Source organism: Rousettus aegyptiacus, unplaced genomic scaffold, assembly GCF_014176215.1.
Source record: "Rousettus aegyptiacus isolate mRouAeg1 unplaced genomic scaffold, mRouAeg1.p scaffold_m13_p_11, whole genome shotgun sequence".
NCBI classification, from domain to species: Eukaryota; Metazoa; Chordata; class Mammalia; order Chiroptera; family Pteropodidae; genus Rousettus; species Rousettus aegyptiacus.
The window spans coordinates 77,916,635-77,929,019 of NW_023416286.1; the positions used below are offsets into that span (position 1 = coordinate 77,916,635).

Here is a 12,385-nt window from a genome sequence, read left to right on the forward strand (position 1 = left end):
TCTACCCAGATCACTGAAACTTTCTTTACATCAATAAAGTTGTTTCACTTTCTTATTATTCATATATTCACTGGAGTAGCATTTTTAATTTTCTTTGAGAACTCTTCCTTTGCATTCACAGCTTGGCTAACTGGTGCAAGAGGCCTAGTTTTCAGCCCACATCATCTTTCGACACGCCTTCCTGAATAAGCTTAATCATTCGTAGCTTTAAAGTGGGAGATGTGCACCTCTTCCTTTCACTTTTGAACACTTAGAGGCCATTGCAGGATTATTAATTGGGCTATTTTCAGTGCTGCTGTGTCTTAGGGAACAGGGAGGCCTGAGGAGAGCTGGAGAGACAGGAGAAAGGCCAGTCGGTGGAGCAGTCAGAACGCACGTTTGGTGATTAGGCTCAACATCTATGTGTGCTCTTGGTGGCTCCCTGACACCGTCATAAGAGTAACATCAAAGATCACTGATCACAGAGAACCATAACAAATGTCATAATTATGAAAATGTTAGAAATGCTATGAGAAATACCAAAATGTGACACAGAGACGTGAAGTAAGCAAATGCTGTTATAAAACTGGCTCCCGTAGACTTGCTCAACACAGGATTGCCATGAACCTTCAGTCTGTGAAAAAAAAAAAAAAAATCTGTGAAATACAGTAAAGCAAAGTTCAATGAAACAAGGTATGCCTGTAAATACACATATTACAAGGAGGCTACTTAATTTGGTTTACCCCTTTTTCTATATTTCCTCTTTCAAAGATGCAACAAAAGAACATGTTGCTATACACTAAAGAACATGCTTTACCATTTTGTACTATTGTTTCCACTGGTTTTAATTGGTTTCATAAGCTGTATCTTTGTAACCAGCATTTATGTATTTGTTATGCATTTAACAAGTACACATAAGTATCAGATTTTTGGTGTTTGCTTTTCTAATGATTGGCTTAAAAGAAAAATGCTGTTCTAAAAATCAAGAGTATACAGTATTATATATAACCAAGCCAAAGGTCTTCAAGAAAATTCAGTTTTATCAGTCAGAGATTACTTAAAAAGTTAGGGATGTACAGATAAATTTTGCTTCATATCTTAGAACTAATATTTTTTATTTCTTTTGAGATGAGAAAGATTTATCACAACTTTCTATATATACCAACTCAAGAGAAATATATATAGTAGTGTATGTGTTTATGTGTATAAACATACTTATATTTTCTGTAACAAAAATTAAAATGAAAAATAGTTTGCAATGGATAACAAAATATTGCCTAGGTTGAGAAGAATATGGTTCAATCTAACAACAAAAGTAAACAAAATAGCAAGGAAATTCAAAAATTTAACTGAAGGAAACAGATGCTACCTCTACAAGAATTAATTATTTTTATGAAGAGCTGCAATAAGTTGATACCAAATGCTTCTTTATGGTAGTCATAGCAAAATGAGAAGGGAGTGCTCTTTAACCTTTTACTCCATTGAAAATGTGACAATTGATCTGATACCAGTGATATAAAGACTCTATCATCTATAAAATTATAGCCGCACTAAAAAACCTAATGGAAAACAAGGAAAGTGACAAAGAACAAATCAATATAAAAAGAGAATTCTTAAACTGCAGTGTAAGATATGAGCAGATTATACTCTGAAGTAATTTATGTTTTGTTTGATTTTACTTCCCCAAAGCAAGCATATGTAAACTACTCCCTGATAAACCCAACAGTTCTCTAAGTTTGTCAGCATAAAACGTTTACTGTTTAATGTATCGCATCTTATCTTTACAAAAGAAAAACTCTTGACTCTTATAAATGAGTAAGGGGAAAAGAATTAACCACACACATTAACACAACCAATTATCAGTCCTTGTTACTTTTTCATTTTGGTTTTGTTCTGTCTTTTCCCTCTGATTTTTTGCTGCCTGATTAAATAATGTTTATAGCAGGCCATCATCAAAAAGGTAGTCTTCTCTAAGAAACTAGACTATAAGAGTTTTTAAAAATTGTGGAATAATATTAATGATCTCTAAAAGAAACCAGTAGATGGTCATGCCACCCTGAACAAGCCTGACCTTGTCTGATCTCAGAAGCTAAGCAGGGTCGGGCCTGGTTAGTACTCCAATGGGAGACCACCTAGGAAGACCAGGCCCTGTAGGCATAAAAAAATAAGGGACTGTAAGATGACAAGGTCCTTGCAATCTGTGAGGTCAACCAAGGGTTGACTTGCCTAAAAAAACAGAAAGAAAAAAAAAAAAACACCTTAAAACAGTGTTTAAAACATAAATGCATTGATAACATATGCTTCTAAAATAGATTTATCTTAAATACTATTTAGATTCATGATCATTTCACCCACTATGATGTTCACAGTTTAAATTATAACATTAAAAAATACAAGAGCTTTTTATTTCAATAACTTTTAAGTCATCGGGGTATTAATGTAAGAAAAATATTTTCACATGTATAAATGCATACATATATGTTATTTTCTTTGATCAAGTAAAGAGAATAGAGATTGGAACCTGTTCTAAAAGAGTTTATTTTTGCTGCAATATAGTAAGTGTCACCTTTTATTAAGGGCTGATGCCATAGCTTGTGGTTCATATTACATCTTTCTTGATACTGAAATTTCTCTATCGCAATGACCCCTTCCATATTTTATAAGATCAATTTTACTTTATATTGGATCATTCCAATTAATTTACAAAGATGTGTTGTTTTAGACATATTAAAACAAAACTCATATTCCCTTCTACAAACTTCCCTTTTCTGGTGAGATATATAATTATAGTTTATAGTTATTAAGTCTGCTTATTTATAATCATCATTCTCTCTTGAAGCCACTAACATCAGTCATTTGGACTAATAAAGATCACCCGAACCCTCCATGCTGTCATTTCCCCCTCCCCATATCACTTTTTTTTTTTTTTTTTTTATTTGGCTTCTCAGCAGCACCTGACACAGTTGATCTGGCCACTCTCGCTCAAATGTCATTGCTAATTCTTTCTCTTCTCTAATGTTACAGTGTCCCAGGACACACTGTATTTTTTGGCATAGAGAATAGTATTTCCTTCCGTACTTCAAAATACTATATGGGAGTCAATTGTAAATTCTAAATTTGTATCTCTAGCCTGAACCTTTTCCAGAAAGATAGATTCAAATACCCAGTTAGGTACTTGACAGCTCCAATCAGCTATGCGATAGCTATTTTAAACTTCACATGTCCAAAATGAAAGATTTCAAAGTCCCAAGATTTTTTCTACCCATTTCAGTAAATATCACTACCAACCATCTGGTCGCTCAGGCCTAAATCCTAGAATTGTTTGCATTGCATTTAATGTTCCTTGCCATAGGAAGTCCTTTTGACTATACTCTAAACCATATCCTGAATCTGTTCTTTTTCTTTAAACTTCTGAATAGCCATATCCTAAAACAAGCTGCCACCATCTTTCTCCTGTAATACTGAAATAACTTCCTACCCGTTATTCTAACTATTATGCTTAACTGCAGTAATTGCTTTTACTAACTACACAGAAATTTTGCAGTATGAATAAATTCATCTCAAACTTAAAATGAATGTGCTCAGGAAAAAATCCTAATATCCCTTGTCTTACAAGACCCTACATCAATGGCCTCATGACTGCTCCTCTGACTTCATTTCCTGTCAGGTCTCAGTATCCTACAGGCGCACTGATATTCTTTCTGTTTTTTGAGCAAGTCAGGATTATATCTTTTATAGTATATTTATACCAGCTTATTCTGGAGACCAGAAACAGTGATATGTCAAGAAGAGAGGGTGGTAGTGATAGAAATACTTTCTCAGGGACAAGCAATGAAAGGGAAGGCATAGTCTAAAGATAACTAAAGGCAATAATAAAACCAACTAAAAATGAGTCTGCTTTTATATCTTGCCTATTCTAGACAGTGTCAGCGATGACACACTCCTAACTGCTGTATAGAACTGCCCCACCAGTGACTCCCCTTTTCTGGTCCCCCACTATCGAGAAGGTGTTTGCCTTTATCATGACCAAATCTTTTTTGTTAAACAGAGCTCACCTTCAATTCGTCCCGTTTTTAGCCCTTTCATCTACTATTTTCTTGCTTGGTTGTAGTTTATTTTTAATACTTTCTTCATAACTATATTTTTCAGAAAACCAGATTTAAAGGTCTTATTCACAAAGTTCCTGGCTCTTAATAGTCGATTCTCAATAAGTATTTGCTGAATGAACTAATGAAAAGTTTATATTAGGTCTTAGAACTTTAAGCTTCATTCATTTTAACTATCCGTTGATACGATTTCTCTAGAATGTAAGAGAAAGCTCTATAGTCATGTGTTACTGTGAAAGTAATGGTGAGTACTAGGAGCAATGTCATAATGAGGGTTCAGAGCACAGTGATTCAGACTTCACTAAAAATCTTTCATTGAATGGAAAATGGGAAGGCAAACTTGAATAGGATATAATTTCTCATCTCTTTGTTCTATTAGCTATATTGATAAAACACAAATTTATCAAAAATGCTCTAATACCTGTCAGTGGTATATTTAAAAATAAATTGGCTATAAAAAATTGTTTCATTTCTATTGCTAGCTTATTAAATCAGAAAACAAAATCCATTCCATGAAGAAAACTGAATTTAAATATTAAAATAGCTTATAAGCATTTTTGTACTTATTAAATAATATACTAGCATTTACCAAGAGGCCACGCAGTGCAAGAACAATTATTTTTTTTATTAAATATTAAAGAGAATTTCATTTTTTTATTCAATCTGTGAGATCAACCAAGGGTTGCCTCACCTAAAAAAAAAGAAAAGAAAAGAAAAAAGAAATAAAAAATAGAGATGTCTAGAAAACCATTGTAAGAACTTTGGCATTTCTTTGGTGAGTAATGGGAGCCACTGCAGAGTTTTGAGCCAAGGAGCATCCGATCTAATGTACACAATTAAATTACTCTTTAGTCACTATGTTGAGAATATACCGGAAAGAAACAAGAGTAGAAAATGGAAATCCATTAGTAGGTGAGAGGTTTTTTAAGAGGTAAGATGAAGGTAATGAGGTAATAGCAATGAAGATAGGAATAAAGTTTGCATCCTAGGTATATTTTAAAGTAGAGCTGGTTAGATGAGGGAATGAGAAAAAGAGAGGAATCAAGGAGATTCCACATTTTTTGGCTTAAGCCCTGTTGAGGAAGGATGTTATTGAGCACTGACTCAGATTTCTATGAGGTGCCTAAGTGGAGATATTGCACAGGTATCATTCAGGAGTTGCGGTGGGATGGCCAGGAGATGTAATTTAGAAACCTGCTGCATATAGATGCAATTGAAAATTGTGATATGAAATGATATCACCAAAGAAGTGAGCATAGATGAGCAAGGGAAAAGGACTAAGAACGAAATCGTGGAGCATTGATACATTGTAAAGTTCGAGATAAAAAGAAGAAAGAACCTAGTGACTGAAATGAAAAACTATTCAAATAAAATGGAACCAAGAGAGCTTGATGTCCTGGAATTTCAAGGAATAAACCATCACAGAGGAGCGACTGTATCAAATGATGCTGAGAAATTAAATTGGCTTTTGAATTTAACAACATGAAGGTCAACAATGATTTTGACAAGAATACTTTCTGTGGAATAGAGCTAAGAAAACACGAAACAACTTGAATTTACAAGAGCAAATATAGAATATTTAAAACTGCAAAACGCAACAGAAAAATTAGTCTGTAGGCCACTAGGTTTTTCAAAATTCATTTAAAATTTAATTGTCAAAACCATATCAGTTTTCTTATTGTTACACATGCTCTTTATTTCTTTAACTATAAATCAATTATAGAACTACAATCTAAAAGTGCTATGTGATCTTTTAAAATATTTCAAGTATACTTTTAAGGACTTTTTTTCACTAAAGAAAATCTATTTTCCTTTGGTATAGAAGATTTGTTAAAAATTGATTTAATTATTAATTTTAAAGCACAATATTTATTTTTCTTCTGAAAAACATCACAAATAAATATCAAGGCAATTGATTGAAAATAGCTTTGAAAAATATAAATATTATATAAATGATATTCTATCACTGAACTCTTTTCCAATGTAGTTTAAAGGACAGGCGATGTATATTTTTCTCATTTTCATGATGTGACAAGAGGCTACCATAACTAACTTAAACAAATCGGGATTGTGAGTGGGGGAGAGTTCATCAGTGACAAGCAGAAGATAAAAAAAATAGAAAAAAGGATAAATTAAAAAGGTAATATTTTATTATTTATTTTAAAAGTATCATATACCATTCATAGCCATTAAATCTATATTTAAATTGTAGGGGGAAAATATATTTTATCCTACCTTTCTAAGTTCTTCTGACTGAACTAATAATCAAATTAACATGAGACAGATTAATGGGAGAAAATCTAATACATATGTGCACATCGGGGTTCTATAAGAATATAAGATCTGAGACAGATAGGGTATTTAAGGCTTATATCTTTAGCTAAGAAGAAGGGAAGGGATGGGTTGTGGTTTGGGACTTCAGAGAGTAGGAAGGCAATTCACATGGAGATAGAAAAGTAAATGGTAAGTAAATGTTTGCTGGGCCATCTTTAACACTGGGACACAGAAAACTGAAAAAATGGGCTAGGTTCCTCCTTGTCTATCATACTTAGTTCATCTTAAACTATAGTTATCTGTGATGGTATTCCCCTTCTTTGAGCAGGTCCTTCATCTAAATTCCTTTTAGGCAGTTATGCGAAAGGTCAAGGTTCATTCTGAATCTTTTCTTAAAAACAACCAGCTTAAAATAATCAATATCCTGAAGACACATATTTTGGGATGGTAAACTCTGCTCCCTATCAAAAGATAGATGTTATTTACTCAAAATATTTAAATTATTACTTCACATAAAAATTGTTTGATAGACTATTTTAAAGAGCTGTTTAATTGTTTTTTTAACTCCCAGCTGGGTTTTAATACTATGATATTTCTAAGGTTATATATTCTTTTTGTGGTATTTCTGTAAAAGTAAAAATTCCTTGGTTTACTTCTTTCTTTTTTCTTTTAGTAATTCAGGGAGCCTAGAGTTATGTTTATTCAATACTTGTCCTAATTAAATATACATTAAATATATGTATAAAGATTAAACATGTGATCTTTAAAGCTAATATATTCCATATTTCCCACAGGATAAAGTGACAAATGTTGATGCTGAAATTATAAATTACAAAAACATTCTGTGGTTGGTATTATTAAAACTTCTTACTACCTCTATGATTGGTCTCTGAAATATTTTCAATGATTTGCTCTAGATTAGCATTTCTCAACACTTTGTCCCTGGAGAGATATTTTTTGAAGGTATTCATCACAAAAATGTTTCATGTTAAAAAAGATTTATAAACCCATTTTGACATATCCCCCTTTTGAAATTTCATAGTGCAGATCATCTTAATAAAGTCTCTCAAATAGCCTAATAAAGAAACTCACTTAATTCTAATTCGTGGAATTTTTGACTTTTTTGAAGAATACTTTTCAAGTAATGACTGTTAAAGTCTCATGATCAACAGAACACACTAGGTAAGGTTTTTTGTTTGTTTTTGTTGTTGTTGTTGTTTTGGAGTTCTTAATGGTAAAGGCTAATAAACAATGGACTTTTCATAAAGAGTAAATTATCCTAAATTAACAGTGTTCTAGCTATGTTTATATTCAAAGAAATTGGCTTTCTTCCACTTCTATGAGAATGTCTACCACAAAGCAGCCTGCAAAATTGGCTTTGCTGAACTAGAAAAGCAGCATTTCTGTGAATTCAATAAGCTGACCTATAAAGACTTGGAAATAGAGTCATAAATAATAATAAGTGTGTTATTCTCAATTCAGTCTGCTGTGGGGGTTTTCCAAACCATTAAACAACTTCTCAATTTGCTACAGTTCAGCATAAGTGCTATAATTTTTTCAAAAGGAGGCTAAGAGTAAGGAATGACAAATATATGGTAAGAATTTAGGGAGTAATGAATATTTAATCATAATGAACACCTGATATCTGATTTCAGTGAGTAGACACTCATAATATTCACCTATTATAAACATAAAAGGTGGATTTTATCTTGATTGTTAGATTTTCCCTCACACTGAAATACATTCATGCTGTTTATTATTCTGAATATGTTAATTTATGTATAAAATTGGGCAGATAAATAGCCCATCCCTGAAATATAAAGATCTATTTAAATGATAAATGTCTGTTTCATCTGATGGGTCAGTTTTTTAGGAAAGTAGAATACCATTTTGTCATGATTCCATGTCCAGAAAGAGAGCGGATGTATTTTCTCTTTAAATAAAGTCCTCAACAGCTATTGCTTACTTCATCCATTGCCTTTAGTTTAGGGCTTATTTTTTTGCAGTGGACTTCATGATAATTTCCTAACTCCAGTGACACATTTCTTTACTTGTAACCATTCTTCATAAGGCCTCCAGAGTGACTTTTTTAAAACATAAATTTAATTATAATGTTCATGGCTTTGAAATGAGCACACAGTATATACATATATACCATATCATATTCTTAACATTACATACATTGTTCTTCATTATGACCTTCTTTCACATAATTATTAATCTACTTGTAGAATGTAACACAGTTTTTTGTTTTTTTTCTGCTCCAGTACATAGCAAACCTTCCTACTTCTACTTCATTCATGAACCTCACACTCATATATGCACACACTCGATTAAAAACTCAACTCAGGATTAACTTTCCTGAGAGGTACTTCCTTACCCACTTCTACTCATTTGTAGAGATGGATGCTCCTCCTCAATGTCCCCAGAGCACCCTGTTTACAGTCCATTACTAATACTGGTAACATTTTCTTTAGATTATTTAGAGGCATGTGTCTACTTAGCCTAATACACTGTAAGTTCCTTAAGATCTTATCTCCACTATCTGGCATACATCGGGCATCTAATAACTGACAGTTTTTTTCATTGTAAAGGATTTTTGAAAACACTTACTTATCAATGATTTTATAGCTAAGGTTTAAACAGATCATTTGGAATTATATTAGTTGTTTTTTATTTTCTGCGTATGGCATTTTTCTCAAACCAGTAAGTACATTTGAGAAATTGACGTAGGTTTTATGTAGAGTTATAATAATGTCTTGGGAAAAAGTACAAAACATAAATGAAAGCATGACTTTAATTCACAGTGATGAATGCTGAAAGCAATTAAAATTTTGTCTTTTAAAAAATGACATAATTTTGGTATATTTTGAAGGAATTTCAAAGTTTTGACTTTTCTTTCACATGCATACATATGCACATATATGTGTGTATATTTTATGTAAAATACACATAAACCAATGCATACACAAATATATGTGTATATATGTATATATGAAGAGAACAGATATTTTTAATGTTTTTTCCCTTATTAGTCTAACATTCTGGTTTAGTATATTTTGACAGATGTGTACTTTATTGACACAGAACATCAGGCTCTATAATTCTTAAGTGAAGCCATTTTCTCCTTGCTGTGACCATGACAGTTTTCACAGAGTTAACAAGGTTGTGTTTTTCTTCGTGTGTATAAAAGCCCTTAGTAGAACAGAAAAAAGCCATAAATAATAGCTATTGTTTCAGGAAAGTAATTTTTCTCCAGAATAACATTGACTCAAAATAATATTTCAGTGCTTCATGACTCTGTCCTTTCATTGAAACAAGTCTAAATATAAATAATAGTATTGTTCATTGCAAGTATTTTTATTTACATAATAACACATGTGATATGTAAGTTGAGCTTTGCAGCATATTTTCATAACTAGCAAATAATTATTTATCATGTGAAAGACATGAAATAATATTAAGAAAAGATTTTTAACTCAAGTAATAACAGAATACTAGCCTAAGTAAATCATTATTAGTGAGAAAGTATTATCACTGACTACTAAGTTGACTACAAAATATTCATATAATGATGTCCTGAGAGGAACTAACACAGAAAGGTAATTCCAGTGTTACAAGAAAACTAAATGGGATGTTTCTTTGCATAATTCCATGTATATTGAATGTGGGTGTTTGCACTGTCAAAATGATAGCTGAATAAAAGAAAATCAGGTAAATTCATTTATTCAGTACTTAGTAATAAAAACTGTATTATTTAGGAATCATGAAATGTGATAAATTTCATAACTTCAAATGTAAAAGTCTTACAAGTTGAAGTAGTTTTATTTAACCAAGATGAAAAAATGCAAAAATTTGTCAACTTTTCAGTCTTTTTCATGTAACTTTCTATTCAGAATTCATTCAACCCCAAATTCTCCCAGCAGGGAAAAATGAGAAGTAAATGAAATATGTTTCCAGTTTACTTAATATTTTACTTGTTTTTATCTAACCTTTTTCAGTACCCTCTTTTCCTTAGTTCCCTGGCACCCAACGTACTCCATATTTAGAGTTTCTTACCCTTTGGCTGGCTTCCTAGGCTGAGCTCGGGTTAGAATTTTTCCTAAAGTTTTACTTTTCCAACTTAAAATATAGTTACTAAAAGTCTCATTTTTTCAGTGTTTCTGAATATTGGTTGGAATATGTAAGAGGGAAAAAAAAGACACAAATTGAAAAGAATAATTACAACGTGAAAAAACGAAGCACAACTCACGACCAATTAATAAGAAATACCAAAATCTGATGGAAGGCCTTTAAGAAATTTCATGAGGATTAAGTAAAAACATTTTAGCGATTAAATTTCAAAGCTGAAAATAATCTTTATTTTTGTTTAAGTTAGCTGACAACTCATATAGAGTAAAATGAGTGAAAATATGGCAATCATTTGCTTAGACTGTTATAAACGAAGTGTATCAGTTGGCTTGGGCTGCCATAATAGAATATTACTTAAATAACAGAAATTTACTTTCCCAAAGTTCTGGGGGGCTATATGTCCAAAATTATGGTACTGGAAAATTTAGTTCCTGATTAGAGCTCTATTCCTAGCTTTCAGACAGTCGGCCCTTGCTGTGTTCCCGCCTGACCTCTCTGCAGTGAGAAAGAAAGCAAGAGAGGTCCCGCATGCTCTGGTGTATCTTTCCCTTTGTATATGAAAACATGGACACCACTGCTATAACTTCATTTAACCTTAATAATCTCCTTAAAGGCCCTATATCCAAAAGCAGTCACATTGGGAATTATGCCACAGTATCCACAGGTATGCCAATATATTCGTTCATTTGTTTTTGAAAGGACCAAGAATATTACCCTGTCACCAGCCCTCTCTTTTACTGAGAATGCCGCCCTTAGAAATTGAATTAGTAGCCCATGTTAGATATAAGGAAACTTAGTACGTTCTTATATATTTGTTTCTACTTATTTGTGCTTAAAATGCATTTTTGTCCAGTTATATTTTTTATATCTTGTGCATAGAAACTTTACCTCCTACCATTGCATATTGTCAGTGGTTTCTAATATTGTCCTGAATATTAATAGAGACATAATATATTTATTGATACATACTTTGTGTCATATTTGAGGTTACTAGTAGTAGTTGAGCCTCTCATTAATTTAAGTCAAAATTTATATCTCACATATCAATGCTCTAAATAACTCCAAACTAATGGATGGATTATTTCTTATCTCAACCAAATAATAAGTAAATGAGTTATAAGTAAATGAATCAGGAATAGTAGCTCACTAGTTAGGTACTATTTAAGCCTTAAGATTAGATTGAGTTTTTCTGTTGTTATTTCTACCATCATTCCCAAGATTAGTCTTTGCTTTTATACACTTACAATGTGCTAATAATCACTTAACATGAGTTTGCCTGAATTTGAAACTAGATTTTCTGACACAATACATATTATACTAATGTGTTGATGGTTTATTGGCATTTACCTGCTCACAGTAATTTACCTTTATATTTTGTTTGGTTGAATTAGTTAAGGAATGTCTGTTACATATCCAATCAATTGCTGTTTGTATTATTTTTATTACATTTCTGAAGATATTAAAATATACAGCATTATTTTAGATAGATTTATCTCCCTTCCCAAACTTTATTCCTTTTATATAATAATTTAACAACATAGCAACTTGAAAGGTAGTTAGATCAAAAGATAGAATGAAAAATAGATAGATAGATAGATGATAGATAGATAAGTAGATAGATGAAAAATGAAGAGTTTTTATAGTATGTATCATCATATAATAGATTTTCAATAATCCTTTATGAATATCAAACACATTTTATATGAAAGAAAAGGCCATAAGTTTCTTAAGGCTGTTTCCAAATTTCTTATATAAGAAAATAATGTCAGTTGTATCCATTTATTCATCAATCATTCTTTACAACCATCCAATGTGGGTTATCGGTATCCTCAAAGGACCGTGGAGATTTTCTATATCCAAAATGAACTGCCCAACTATTTCTTTCCTTACCTTTT

At 31.8% G+C, this 12,385-nt stretch overlaps 1 protein-coding gene and 1 pseudogene across 2 annotated transcripts in view; both read left to right on the forward strand.

Annotated features, from left to right (window-relative positions):
• The window catches only part of KLHL1 (kelch like family member 1), a 266,430-nt gene that overhangs the window by 165,747 nt on the left and 88,298 nt on the right, over nt 1-12,385 (forward strand). The gene's annotated exons all lie outside the window — the stretch shown is intronic.
• LOC118609763 lies at nt 2,018-2,136 on the forward strand (annotated as a pseudogene).